At 42.3% G+C, this 14858-nt stretch overlaps 1 protein-coding gene across 3 annotated transcripts in view; it reads left to right on the top strand.

Annotated features, from left to right (window-relative positions):
* Positions 1-14858, top strand: part of PFKP (phosphofructokinase, platelet) — a 166522-nt gene that overhangs the window by 32146 nt on the left and 119518 nt on the right. The gene's annotated exons all lie outside the window — the stretch shown is intronic.

The raw sequence follows: 14858 nt of genomic DNA, 5'->3' as shown, positions 1-14858 counted from the left end.
GAAACCCATACTTGAGTAAAAGTACAAGTGCTCGATCAAAAAGTGACTTGAGTAGAAGTGGAAGTGCTCGATCAAAAAGTGACTTGAGTAGAAGTGGAAGTGCTTGATCAAAAAGTGACTTGAGTAGAAGTACTAAAGTATTCAACATTTTTTGTACTTAAGTATTGCAAGTAGTTTTTTTTTTAAATTTTGCTACTCAAGTACTGAAAGTAAAAGTACCAGTAGTTTTGAAAAAAAAAAATTGCTACTCAAGTACTGAAAGTAAAAGTAAAAGTACAAGTACTGTGTAGTTATTAAAGAAAGAAGTCAAAAGTTTGAACATCATATTGTTTTTTATTATTTCAAATGCAGCTTTTATATATACATACAGTAGCATTTATTTTCGTATGCGCTGATAATACACATGTTTTGAGCTTCATGAAACCTGCCATCTACTGTTCTGGCAGTGGTAATTTTTTTTAATTTTTTTTAATACAAACGTTTTTATTGAGCTTGTAAACAAGAAAAGCCAGAAACAAAACCAAAGTATGACATATCAGAACAGCACCAGTACAGATTATCACAAACAAGTGTAAATGAATGCACGTGGTAAGGGAGAGAATACAAAGCATAAGGCTGCATTCACATGTCAGCTTATAATCGCGGGCAGAACCGCCGCGGTTCCGCCCTCGATTCGGAGATTTATTGCAAATCGCGGGACGCCTAGCGTTGCCCGTTGATTTGCAATAGCCCCCCAAACGCCGAGCGATGTTGCCGCGATTTACGCCCGCCGAATCGCGGCAACATCGCGCAAACAAAATCGCGGGACGCAATACGCTCCAAAAAAGTACAAGAGCTTCTTTGGAGCGTATTGCGTCCCGCGATTTTGTTTGCGCGATGTTGCCGCGATTCGGCGGGCGTAAATCGCGGCAACATCGCTCGGCGTTTGGGGGGCTATTGCAAATCAACGGGCAACGCTAGGCGTCCCGCGATTTGCAATAAATCTCCGAATCGCGGGCGGAACCGCGGCGGTTCTGCCCGCGATTATAAGCTGACATGTGAATGCAGCCTAAAGGATTGTGTATGTTAGCAGCATCGTATTCCATACAACAAAGACATAATCAAGGGATCGCAGAGGAAAAGAATAAAACATAGCAAAATCCCAGCTGTAAGGAAAGGCATGGAAATTGTCGTTGCATCAAATACGCCATTGTATAGTAAATTCTAGTGCCTATCAATACTACCTCTTGTATAGGCATACTTCAGAAAACAAACAATAACAGTAATAACTATCTATTCCTGAGAAATTAGTTATAGCCCAGGGGTTAGGACCCCCATGTAGACCACCGAGTGCTGAGAGGAGGCAAGAAAACCCAAAGCCCAATCAGCTCGCAGACCAACTCTCCCATTTTTTTATGAAAGACATGCATAGTGTCATACAAAGTGTGATAAACCCTCTCCATACTTCTGCTGACAGTGGTAATTTTTATAATAGTAACGAGTAACTATGCAGCACAAAAAAAAAAAAAAAAAAAACGGAGTAGAAGTCTTGAAATCATCGAAAAAATGTAGTGAAGTAAAAGTGGAAGTAGGAGAAAAAAATTCTACTCTAGGAAAGTACAGATACCGCCTTTCGGTACTTGAGTACAGTAGTGAAGTAGTTCTACTTAGTTACTATACATCTCTGGACTCCATTCACATTTGTAGCCGCAACTTTGGTGCAACGTTGACGCAACTTTGGATGGGTGCGACTTGGATGTGACTTGTTGTTCCTCTGTAAAACTGGACCCTCTGTTGTATCTAAAACATTCAGATACGACTTTCATGCAACTTTTGAGAGTTAACATTGGAGTCTATGGCCCCCAAGTTGCGTTAACGTTGGACCAAAGTAGTGCATGAACTACTTTGAAGTAGCTACGACTTGAGGTCGAACATATATGAATGGTTAGCATTGAAAAACATGGAGTACGACTTGTCATGCGATTTTCACATCCAATACGTATGGCAAGTTGCACAAGTGTGAATGGGGTGTATATGATCCAGCTTAAACAGACCTCCCAATCCTGCACAGTGTTAAAAACAGCTTTTTAAAGTCAAAATAAGAAAGGACTAGAAATTAACCTTGTGTGTTCCCCAGTGTGACTCTTTTATTGTAACTTTTGCTTATGGAATCAGAGAAGTGCATGTATATTGCGGTCCCCTGTACTGCTCTAATCAGACTCCAACACCAATGGGTAATTGTGCTGGTGATCCAACTGCACTCATGTCCCTCACATCATTCATTCTGGTTCATCCCACATGTTTATCAATGATTGGTTTATTTGTGCTTTTATGTGCCGACCCAGCCAGTGGTGGCTGTATCAGTAAACTGCCCATTGATAAACTTGTGGGAGGAACCAGAACCAGCGCTGTCAGGGACGCATTCGCAGTAGGATCACATTCAATAATCTATTTCAAGAGTGGCTACTTTCCTACATACTGTGGAGCCATGTAAAGTGTATTTAGCCACCCTACTAATGGAAGTTGGGGAAGCAGGGAAGAATTAAAACATTTTTTCCAGATGTGCTGCTCGATCCACAAATTAGTACATTACAACTGACAACTGATAGTATGTAATGTGCTTTTTTTTATTGGGTTTAATGTCACTTTAAGCTTCTAAAACTCTTCCTGCTTCAGCTCTCAGTTTTCATATTGGCCTACACCACAGAACTTCCCTCGCATAGGCCGAAGCCACATATGTGATCTTGACACTATGCAGAGCAGAAAAATAATCAAAATAATTAAAACATCATCAAAATAAAGCTGATTGTCTCACATTCATTATTATATGTCTGCTCCAAATCCACATTCCAGTAATCATATGTGTTGGATTCCTTTAAATTCTCAAACCTCTAAAGGTCCTTCTCTGCACACCGGGAAAAGTAAAAGTGACAAGCTTTCATTTTGTGATCTTTTATAGGTGTTGGCTTTATTAGCAGTATATTAGGTCCTTCAGTTCTCATGAATAATTCTATTTATTGGGAATAGTTGGCTTTATGAAACATGACTAAAGGTTTTATGCCATTATAATAAGGCTAAAGGTTGCCTTTATTGGAAGATTGTACTGTCTGACTACTGTAAATATAAACTTCTCAATACACACACACGCACAAATCTAAGAGCACCTATATTATTATTATATATTATTATTATTATACAGGATTTATGTAGCACCAACAGTTTATGCAGTGCTTTACAATATAAAGGGGGACAGTACAATTACAATACAGTTCAATACAATTGAACAGACAAGGAGTCACTGCTCAAGGTGGTGTAATTGCCTGATGACTCACACAGGTGCATGCCCCGGCTCGCCTCCGTGAAAACTTGATAAAAGAAAAGGAATTGGCAGCACTCCAGGTTGAGTCAAAATCCAGATTTATTGACTGGACATCCAAATATGACAATCGTGACACGGTAGATGCGTTTCACACACTGACTGTGTGCTTAATCATTGATTAAGCACACAGTCAGTGTGTGAAACGCGTCTACCTTGTCACGATTGTCATATTTGGATGTCCAGTCAATAAATCTGGATTTTGACTCAACCTGGAGTGCTGCCAATTCCTTTTCTTTTAACAGTTCAATACAGAAGGAGTAGGAGGGCCCTTCTCATGGAGCTTACAATCTAAAGGGAGGGGAAGATGGTACAAAAGGTAATAGCTGCAGGGGATGATCTAATGGAGGTAACTCAAGTACAGTACTTAGGTGGAAGTGGGGTAGGCTTCCCTGAAAAAGTGATTTTTCAAGGATCACCTAAAGGCGGACAAGGTGAGAGCTGACCAGACACACTGGGGCAGGGAGTTCCAGAGGATGGGAGAGGCTCTTGAGAAGTCCTGGAGGTTAGCATGGGAGGAGGTAACAGGGGAGCTAGAGAGCAGGAGAACCTGGGAGGAGTAGAGAGGATGATTTTGGCGATATCTGCAGATGAGGTTGGTGATGTAGTTTGGGGCGATGTTGTGGATGGCCTTGTATGTTGTGGTTAGTATTTTGCATTTTTTTTAATGAGGTCGGGGAAGCCAGTAAAGAGATTGGCAGAGAGGAGCAGCAGTCACCAGTTGGTAAGTATGGTGTGTTAGTCTAGCAGCAGCATTCATAATAGACTGAAGGGGGGATAGCCTGTGTAAAGGTAGGCCAGTGAGGAGGGAGTTGCAGTAGTCAAGGCGGAAAATAAACAAGGAATAAATAAATTGTTTCAAGTTAAGTTTGAACTTAAGTGACGTTTGAAGGTAAGATTGAACTCTAGATTGCGAATTGGATATAAAAAAACTCATATGATAGCTGTGAGGAGCCTATGAAAATGGAAGAAACTGAGATTTTACATTCCCCTTGTAAAGAATCAAAGGCAGGATAATGTTTGGTGATGAATTTTAAGGTAGTTTGCATATATGCCAACTGTTGATAATTAGGGGCTAAAATTAACTGTTTTTGAGGAAAGCAATTGGAGCCTTTAGTTTAGTCCATCTACTATGGATTTTAACTTAGCAGGTGATTAAACCATCTAGCAGATGATTATTGGAGCATACTTCTTCCAGGGTTCCCCCTTGGTAATTCTTTTATTATCATAATTGACTTTAGGCTTACTTAGACAGTTTTGCTGCCCTTGCTGGACTCCTCGCGGGTAACCAGTGACTCCAACAGGGAAAACTTGACCTCTCTTTTTTATCTTCATGAATGCTCAGGAATCTCCAGAACTTGGGCAGGGTTCATAATTTGACTGGCATCTCCCAGCTTCATTGTCTGAGCTTTAGAACGCCCCCAATGCCCCCCTTAATCCAATACAGCAAGCCTAACTATCCAGTAGAGGGCTGTGAAAAATGCCAACTTCAGAGCTAGAAGGCAGTACTTATATATTTGGAAGCCTGGGTTTCGGGATTCTTGGGTGGACATGTTGGTCATTTCTACTGACAGGTAAGAAGTGTTAAATGGTATTGATATAAACCAGAATATATTTGTATATGGCATTCTGCTCACAGCTGCAGAAAGGATTATTTTTAAATTATATAATTGTATATAGTAATCTTCTTGGAATGTCTGGCAAGTCTCCCATATAGCCTCTGCAGACAGTATTACCCGTGCAGCATTACTTCTATCCACTGATAATATTTCTCCCTGTATTTATCACCCCAGACTTTCCAATTTGTCATCAAGTCATTTACAGTAGACAGTGTTTGCATTAGTGGGCTGTAGGTAAATACACTTGCTTGCTGGTGACAGTTGCTGCTAACAGGTATGTTTGCATTCTGTACACTCTACGCTGTGCACCATAGAGATCAATGTATGGAATACACAGCAGAAAAAGCAGAAGTACAAAACCATGACGGCTTTGTGTACGAAAAAACAAACTATCCATTTGTTTTGGTGAAAATAGACCTTTACCCTGAATATATTATTCCTTTATAAAAATGTACCTGTTTCCCAGAATCCAGAATAAAATTCTGTAACCCTTTGGAGAAATGGTCATGTGACTGACTAATACCCCTGTAAACATAGTTTTTAAAGAGGCCTTGGCATTGGTCATGTGACAGTCAATGTGGGTAAAGAACTGCAAGAGTTTGACATTTTTTTCTAGCCCTACTTTTTTTTTTTTTAAGCATTGCATAGTGGATATACAGCGTTTCTGAAAGCATCTTGTTTGCTAGTATAGGTCTTCTTATGAACTGTTGGGTTCCGGCTCCAACCTGTGTCACTGTCATGTTTGATGGGCAGCTTGGTCTGTCTGTAAATGTGGAAAAAATATTAATAAAAGCTTTTGAAACAAAAATTAAAATACTGGAAATGATCACATATATTAACCACATACCATCATCAGAATATAATAGTGTTTATTAAAATTATCCTTTTTGTTGTGGTAGAATAAATAGGCTTTTGAATTTTGTGGTTTTCTTTGTACATCCTGTGCTAAAATGTAGCCAGGTGGTGAGCTGGTGTTCTAAAATTTCATCGGACCCATGAAAATTCCGGACCTTGTCACTACTAAATATAACGAAATACTGAATAAAAATATTAAAAAACAATTATATTTAGCATTTCTTAATTCATTATTATTATTATTACTTAGCATACTTAGAATAGAAGGAGCCGTTTTTAATGCATTCATTACGCACCTATGTCCCGCCCCCTCTAAGTCAGCTCTATAGCTCCATACCGCCTCCCTGTAAAAAATCGATGACGTGGCGGCAACTCCATCCCACCTCAGCCCCGCCTCCTCTCAGTCAGCTGTTTGCTAAGTCTTAAAATTTCATCGGACCTCGAAAATGTCTTCTGCGCATGCGCACCGGGGCTCGCACCAGCTGTCGCACCAGCTGGGTTCTGACGTAGCGTCACCAGAAGTGACGAGGTCCGGAATTTTTATGGGTCAGATGAATTTTTAGAACACTGGCAGCTGGAGAGCCGGTGTTCTACCGAAAACTCCAACTTGCCAAAATCTCCAACCACGTCACTTCCGGTGACTCTCCAGCAGCGATAATTGGAGATTTCGATGAGTTGGATATTTCACAGAACACCGGCAGCGTATACACTATGGTACAGGACGAGTTGGCTGTTTTGACAGAACACCGGGTAAGGAGGAAAAAAAGTTGTCTCTGCCTTGGAGGCAGCCATGCTGTTGGTTATTAATGGGCGAACTAACAATGTCCACTCATTATATCAAGTACCGTAGTTTATACACTGCGGGTGTTCTGTGAAAACAGCCAATTTGTCAAAATCTGCAACCATTACTGCTGGAGAGTCACTGAAGTGATGTGGTTGGAGATTTTGGTGAGTTGGAGTTTTTGGCAGAACACCGGACTGCTGCTCTCATACACAATGCTTCAAACCATGTCTCCAGCTATCCAATGACCAATGCCAGTGCTGCTATTAAAAGGACTCAAATTCCATGACCGGTGCTGATAAGTGGAACACTGTGCAGGGGGTCTTTTGGATCTCTGAAGACTTGGATCTCTGCTGTAGCATATAGTATGTAAAAAAACAAACTGACAATATCATATTTATTACTGTATATGCAGCCTGATTGCATTTCAGTAATAAATGCAGAAAGTTCAATTGGGCTGTTAACCACTTAAGCCCCGGAAGATTTTACCCCCTTCCTGACCAGGCCCTATTTTGCGATTCGGCACTGCGTGACTTTACCTGACAATTGCGCGGTCGTGCGACGCTGTACCCAAATGAAATTGACGTCCTTTTTTGCCCACAAACAGCTTTCTTTTGGTGGTATTTGATCACCTGTGCGATTTTTACTTTTTGCGCTATAAACAAAAAAAGAGCGACAATTTTGAAAAAATAACAATATTTTTCACATTTTTTTATATGAAATTCCCCCCAAAAAAATGGAAAAATCAAAATTTTTTAAAGTTTTAGGCCAATTTGTTTTCTGCTACATATGTTTGGTACAAAAAATCGCAATCAGCGTATTTTGATTGGTTTGCGCAAAAGTTATTGCGTTTACTAACTAAGGGAAAGATTTTTGTCATTTTTATTGTTTTTTTTTTTTACGAGTAATGGCGGCGATCTGCTTTTTTTTTTTTGCGGGACTGCGACATTGCGGCGGACAAATCGGACCCTTGACTGACATTTTTGACACTTTTGAGGGTACCAGTGACATTACTACAGTAATCAGTGCTATACATATGCACCGTTACTGTAAAAATGACACTGGCAGGGAAGGGATTAACTTTATTGGAGAGGCAGGGGTTAAATGTGTCCTTAGGGGCGTGCTTCTAACTGTAAAGGGGTGTGGCTTTTCATGTAACCACAGAGACATACGATCCTACATAGCAGGATCGTATGATCTCTGCAGTTACACCAGGGAGAATGACAGACGGCTTTGTTTACATCAGCCGCCTGCCTTTCTCCCTCTGCAGCGGACGATCGCGGGTGGCCGGCGGACATCGGAGCTGCCGATCAATCGCGCTGGGATGTCAGGGAACGAGCGGGGGCGGGAACGCACCTCCGGCAGTTACACGCTCGCCCCCTATTGGCTTGCTGGCGAGTGACGTACCCCTACGTCACTTTGCCCAGGAGGGGCTGACCGCCGCCGTAAATAGTCGTGCGGCGGTCGGCAAATGGTTAAGCAAACGTGTGCAGAGCTTAAAGTATAACTAAAGGCAAAAGTTTTTTTTTAGCTTTGGATAGAGTGGAGAAGGATTAGAACATTTGTCAGTTTTTATTGCTTTCCCCTGTTTAGGAGATTCACCCTCTCTATTTGTCCTGTTTACCATTATCATTGAGACCCCGTTCACACAGGGGCGACGCTACTTGCTGGGGCGACCTCGGCGCGACATGCACGGACTTCATATCATTGAAGTCAATGCAGGTCGCCCCAAAGTAGTACAGGACCCTTTTTCTAAGTCGGAGCGACTTGTGTCGCTCCTATTAGAACGGGTCCTGTGCTAATCAATGGCCAGCGACCCACCGCGACTTGTCAGGCGACCAAGTCGCCTGACAAGTCGCGCTAGTGTGAATGGAACTGAAAGTGAAAGTAACAGAAAATCCCAATTTTTGGGTTGTCCCCTGAAAAGTATTAGAGGGGAAATCTTCAGAGAGGGACACTAGTTCTGATGATCTCCAGGGAATTCCCTTAATCTGCAGTGATTTTCTTTCATTTCCTGTTTGACTTTGGGACAGGAAGTAATGGGAAAATCTCTGAATTAGGACATAGATGGCAAAAAATTCTGACAGGGCTTATAACCCTTACTTGCCCTATCCAAAATGAAAAAAAAAAAGTGCCTATAGTTCAGCAAGATTTAGAGAGACTCTGTCACTGGTGGAAAGGGGAACCTAGGGGTACCTGCACATAACTGCAGCAGCTTCCCAAACTTCTATAAAGGGAGAATCTCAGGCTGTTCTCACAAACAAGGCCTCACTATTACTTTATAGGGCCATGCTTGCCCAACCCATCCTACCTTCTACTCATTCTTGTTGACCAGTGGAGTTGTCCATGCTAGTGATGGATCAAAAGGAATGTGTGGGGCTCGGCTTAGTGTTAAATTCTCAGACTCTCTGTGGGAACTTTGCCTGTCGGACCGGCCTGGGATGTGGTTGTGTCAAAAAGGTTTGGGAACTGCTGCAGGTCTGTCACCACTTCATACATACCGTTGCCAACATTTGAATAAAATTTCCAGGGACATAATTCCAGGGGAATAATTCTCCCATTTAGCTGCATTACTTCTGCCTAAAGTTCAAAATTCTCATCACAATTCCCCGCAATTCTAAAGTGTCAAATGTGCTCAGGTGTGACCATACACAAAATGTAATATGTAAATATAAATAAAGTGCAAGGTGCAAATAAGTACATTGCCGAGACAATGTAAATTACCCGGGACAGGCTCCTATTTGCCGGGACTGTCCCGGCAAAAATGGGACAGTTGGCAAGTATGCTTCATACCTGCAGCAGCTCACCCGTTTCCACCCATGACTTCATTAGGAGCAGACTGGTAGAGATGCCTAAACATACACTAAAAAGGGTCATGGAAACCTAAAATGCAGGACACTATATACAATATGTACTGTATTTATATATATTTAGTTAGCCTTTTCAATCCCTGGAAATCGGTCCACTTTAATAATTACAGTGAAATTCTCTTGAATTTCTGTCTGTTTAGCCTGAGATGGCCCATTGCTAAATATCCTCAACTCAAATGTAAATAATTTGAAGACGTCTATGTGGGATCGTCAGGCCGGGAAACAGAACAGTAAGAGTACAGTAAGAACTGAGATTCTGCTGATATAATGGAAAATGTCAAACCAAATTAACAATCAGGCGTCCACACAAAGAGAAAATAGGGCATTTAAAATTAGAATCTGGGTTTGGACATTGCAGTTAGCATATAATGAACTATATACAGGCTTAGCATAGTAGAAAGCTTTCCTAATCACTTCGTATTCCCTGAGTCTCGGCACCGGAAACATTCCTAACATCTTCCTCGTTTGTAACACGCTGCACATTCCCATGTCTTTTCTCTTTCACTAACACAAGTATATAAAATAAAACTATTTAAATGACTCCAGGTATGGCATATACCAGTGATGGCGAACCTTGGCACCCCAGATGTTTTAGAACTACATTTCCCATGATGCTCAACTACACTGCGCAGTGCATGAGCATCATGGGAAATGTAGTTCCAAAACATCTGGGGTGCCAAGATTCGCCATCACTGGCATATACACTATATTACTAAAATTATTGGGGCGCCTGCCTTTACACGCACATGAACTTTAATGGCATCCCAGTCTTAGTCCATAGGGTTTTAACATTGTGTTGGCCCACTCTTTACAGTTATAACAGCTTCAACTCTTTTGGGAAGGCTGTCCACGAGGTTTAGGGGCACATTTGTGAGGTCAGGCACTGATGTTGGAGGAGAAGGCCTGGCTCGCAGTTTCCACTCTAATTCATGGAGAGGGGATTATGGTGTAGGGTTGTTTTTCAGGGGTTGGGATTAGCCCCTTAGTTCCAGTGAAGGGAACGTTTAAGGTGTCAGCATACCAAGACATTTTGGACGATTTCATGTTCCTAACTTTGTGGGAACAGTTTGGGGTTGGCCCCTTCCTGTTCCAACATGACTGCTCATCAATGCACAAAGCAAGGTCCATAAAGACATGGATGAGCGATTTTGGGGTGGAGGAACTTGACTGGCCTGCACAAGTTCTTACCTCAACCTGATAGAACACATTAGAACTCTTTTGGGATTAATTAGAGCAGACTGCGAGCCAGGCTTTCTTGTCCATATCAGTGCCTAACCTCACAAATGCACTTCTGGAAGAATGGTCAAACATTCCCATAGACACACTGCTAAACCTTGTGGAAAGCCTTCCCAGAAGAGCTGAAGATGTTATAGCTGCAAAGGGTGGGCCAACTCAGTATTGGATCCCATAGCCTAAGACTGGGATGCCATTAAAGTTCATGTGTGTTTAAAGGCAGGTGTCCCAATACTTTTGGTAATATAGTGTACATACTTACATGGATCCAAGCTGGACCTATGTAACTATGAAGAGATTGCATACCTATTCATCAGCTTAAGGTACACACTGCAATAATAACTTAAAGACGTTCTAAAGGCAGAAGGTCTTTTTATCCTAATGCATTCTATGCATTAAGATAAAAAACCTTCTGTGTGCAGCAGCAGCAATGGATACAGGGAAATGTAGTGGTAATGATTAAGCACACAGTCAGTGTGTGAAACGCGTCTACCTTGTCACGATTGTCATATTTGGATGTCCAGTCAATAAATCTGGATTTTGACTCAACCTGGAGTGCTGCCAATTCCTTTTCCTTTATCAAGTTTTCACGGAGGCGAGGCGGGGCATGCATCGGTGTGAGTCATCAGGCAATTACACCACCTTTAGCAGTGAGTTCTTGTCTCTTCAATGGATACAGGGAGCTGTGACTCTGGTCTAGTGCCCCCATAGCAAGAAGCTTGCTATGGGGGCACTCAACAGGAGGGAGGGGCCAGGAGAGCAAAAAAGGGACCCGAGAAGATGAGGAACCAGGCTGCTCTGTGCAAAACCAACTGGACAGAGGAGGTAAGTATAACATAATTGTTCTTTTTAGGCCTCTTGCACATGATACTCCTGTTTTAGCATCTCCTTTTTGATCTGTTTTTTTTTTTTTTTTTTGCACGTATTTTCACGCACATGCGTTCGCAAGTGTGCAAGAGGACGAAAAATCAGCATTTTAGGTCAGTAATTTACACTTCATGCGTGTAAATGCACGCAAATGGGACATATACATAATGCACAAAACAAGAACATGAGAATAAGTTTTCACGCATTTGCGCAAAAATGCGCGCAAGCGCGTGAAATTGCGCGAACGCATATGTGCGCAAATATGTGCAAATACATTAAAAAAAGAAAACAGATGAAAAAGGAGATGCTCAAACAGGAGTATCGTGTGCAAGAGGCCTTATAGGAGAAAAAAACAAGACTTTTCAATCGCTTTAAACTATCATTTAAAAAAAAAAATAATAATTAAATAAACGTTAACTCCTCATTTTCTATCATTTACAAGTGATCATTGTAGTTTTACGTTAGTGGGATTCTTTTTTATGAAGCCCCAGTAATGACTAATTACCATAAACTAGGACACTGTTTCCCAGCTGTGCCATCCATGTAGTTGTATAGCATTTGTGAGATTCCTCTACACACAATGCCTCTTCCCATTTCCCGGGACTCTTTTCCTGCACAGAGTATTTTCAGACTCTTTTCACAGCACCGGCATGTTAAAACAGATCTTCGCCCCGGGCCTGCATTCCAAGGGACGTCAGAGAAACATTTTTGGCTTAACATAAACAGTTAAATACATTAAAGTATTCCTAACGTTGTAACCGGTTATAAATAGCAACTTGGAATTCTCGTCTTTATTATGGAGATTACATGCAATTTTGTGGTTTTCCTACATAAGCCATTTTAATGATTACATATAGCTACAAAGTATATATAAAAACAACATTCATATTAAGTGCCGGTTCACACATATGGGATGCGGGAACTCTGCGAATCCACTGCGGGTTCCTGCATCGCATTCAACTCACAGGCAGTTCACACTGCCATATGCGAATCACTGGGGGTGTTAATACAAAGTTAAACCGGAGTTCCAGCCTTTTCACTCGCCTGTCCCACGGTCCAGCAATGCGGCCGCCCGAAGCCTCGATCCTCTTCCCTCTGGTCTCGGCGGCGCCGGCATCACTGGTGTGGGCACCCGGCTGTGACAGTTTGCGGCTTCATAGCCGGGTTACGTACTGCGCATGCGCGAGTTGCGCTGCGCGTCTTGATTGGCCGCCAATCTTCTGGGACCTCTGACATGTCCCAGAAGATTGCAGGGAGGGAGGGGGAGAGGAGAAGTTCCGTTCAGGGCGCCGCGGCGCTCTGAGCGGAAGTGGGAGCGGGTACCTGTCAAAACGAGGTACCCGCTCCCCCCCAAAAAAATGACATGTCAAATGTGGCATGTCAGGGGGTTATTAGTACCTAAAACGGAAGTTCCACTTTTGGGTGGAACTCCGCTTTAACGACACCCCCAGATCATTTTGCATATCTCAGTGTGAACTGTCAGTTTGGACATTAATCGGATCACATAGGTGCAAACACCAATGCGATCCGATTCTGGTGCAGACCCAAAAAAGGGTCCTGTGCGAGTTTGGTCCGAATGCAATGCAAATTCAACCATATAATTTGTATGGCTGAATTTGCAACGCACAGATATCGCATGTGATTTGCAGAGCAGTGCGCTGCTAATCACATGCAATATCTGTCATCGCATATGTGTGAACCGACTATTACACAGGAAACAGATAAATGTATGTGAACTGGTACTCCTGCCATCTATCATTTATTATCAGGCTTCAGGCATTTATATAGGCCCAGTAATTTACTGCTTTTGCAAACTGTACATTCATATCATTCCCTGCCCTCCAGGAGCTTACAATCTAAGTTCCCTATCTCTCCTACATACATACATACATACATACACAGAGGTTGATTTATGAAAATTGGAGAGTGCAAAATCTGGTGCAGCTGTGCATGGTAGCCAATCAGCTTCTTACTTCAGCTTGTTCAATTAGGCTTTGACAAAAAAAACCTAGAAGCTGATTGGTTTCTATGCACAGCTGCACAGGATTTTGCACTCTCCAGTTTTATTAAATCAACCCCTTCAACATACTATTGCCAATTTTAGGCAGGTGCTAATTATCCTACCAGCATGTCTTTGGAGTGTGGGAGGAAACATGGAGTACCCAGAGGAAACCCAGGCAAGCCCAGTGAGAACATGCAAACTCCATACAGATTTCACGCTGACCAGCATGCAGTTAGATTTGCGCCAGATTGCTGTGATTCTGTTAACTTCTTGATAAATCCCCTCACCCAGGTTTTACAGTGCTTTGCACCCATTACCATTGACGTTTACAGAAGAGATGTATTTGCAACTTATAAGGCTAGGCTTACACTTGTGGTTGGGTGGGGGTAGAGCGGAGGGTGGTAAAAACACATGGTTAACCGCTTGCCGACTGCGCACAGTATATTTACTGCGGCAGTCGGCCCCGGCCAGGCAGAGTGACGTAGGTCTACGTCGCTCGCCTGTCACTCCTTCCAGAGCCAATAGCGGGCGGGCGCGCGCCCGCCTCGGCTCGTTCACGGAGGAGTGCGGGAGTGTGACTGGCGGACCCGATGTCCGCCGGTCACACTACGATCGCCGGTACAGCGGGAGAAAGACAGAGCGGCTTGTGTAAACAAGCCGCCTGTCAGTTCTCCCTGTGTAAAAGTGAAGATCAAACAGTTCTACTATGTAGAACTGTTGATCTTTGTTTTTACACTAGTAGACCTGTCCCTGCACAGTTAGAAACACGCCCCTAGGACACACTTAACCCCTCCCTGTCCAATACTGTTAACCCCTTCCCTGCCAGTGTCATTTTGGCAGTAACAGTGCATATATATAGCACTGATTACTGCAGTAATGTCACTGGTACCCCCAAAAGTGTCAAAAATGTCAGTCAAGGGTCCGATCTGTCCGCCGCAATGTCGCAGTACCGCAAAAAAAATCGCAGATCGCCGCCATTACTCGTTAAAAAAAAAAACACCAAAAATGACAAAAATCTTTCCCTTTGTTAGTAAACGCGATAACTTTTGCGCAAACCAATCAAAATACGCTTTTTGCGATTTTTTTTTACCAAACATAGGTAGCGTAAAACAAATTGGCCGAAAATTTTAAAAAATTTTGATTTTTACATTTTTTTTGGGGGGAATTTCATATAAAAAAAAGTGAAAAATATTGTTGTTTTTGCAAAAATTACGCTCTTTTTTTGTTTATAGCGCGTGATCAAAAAATCGCACAGGTGATCAAATACCACCAAAAG

This window comes from Pelophylax lessonae, assembly GCF_965119305.1.
Source record: "Pelophylax lessonae genome assembly, chromosome: 5".
NCBI classification, from domain to species: Eukaryota; Metazoa; Chordata; class Amphibia; order Anura; family Ranidae; genus Pelophylax; species Pelophylax lessonae.
Note: the sequence above shows the minus strand (reverse complement) of the source record. Positions and strands in the feature narration are given on the sequence as shown.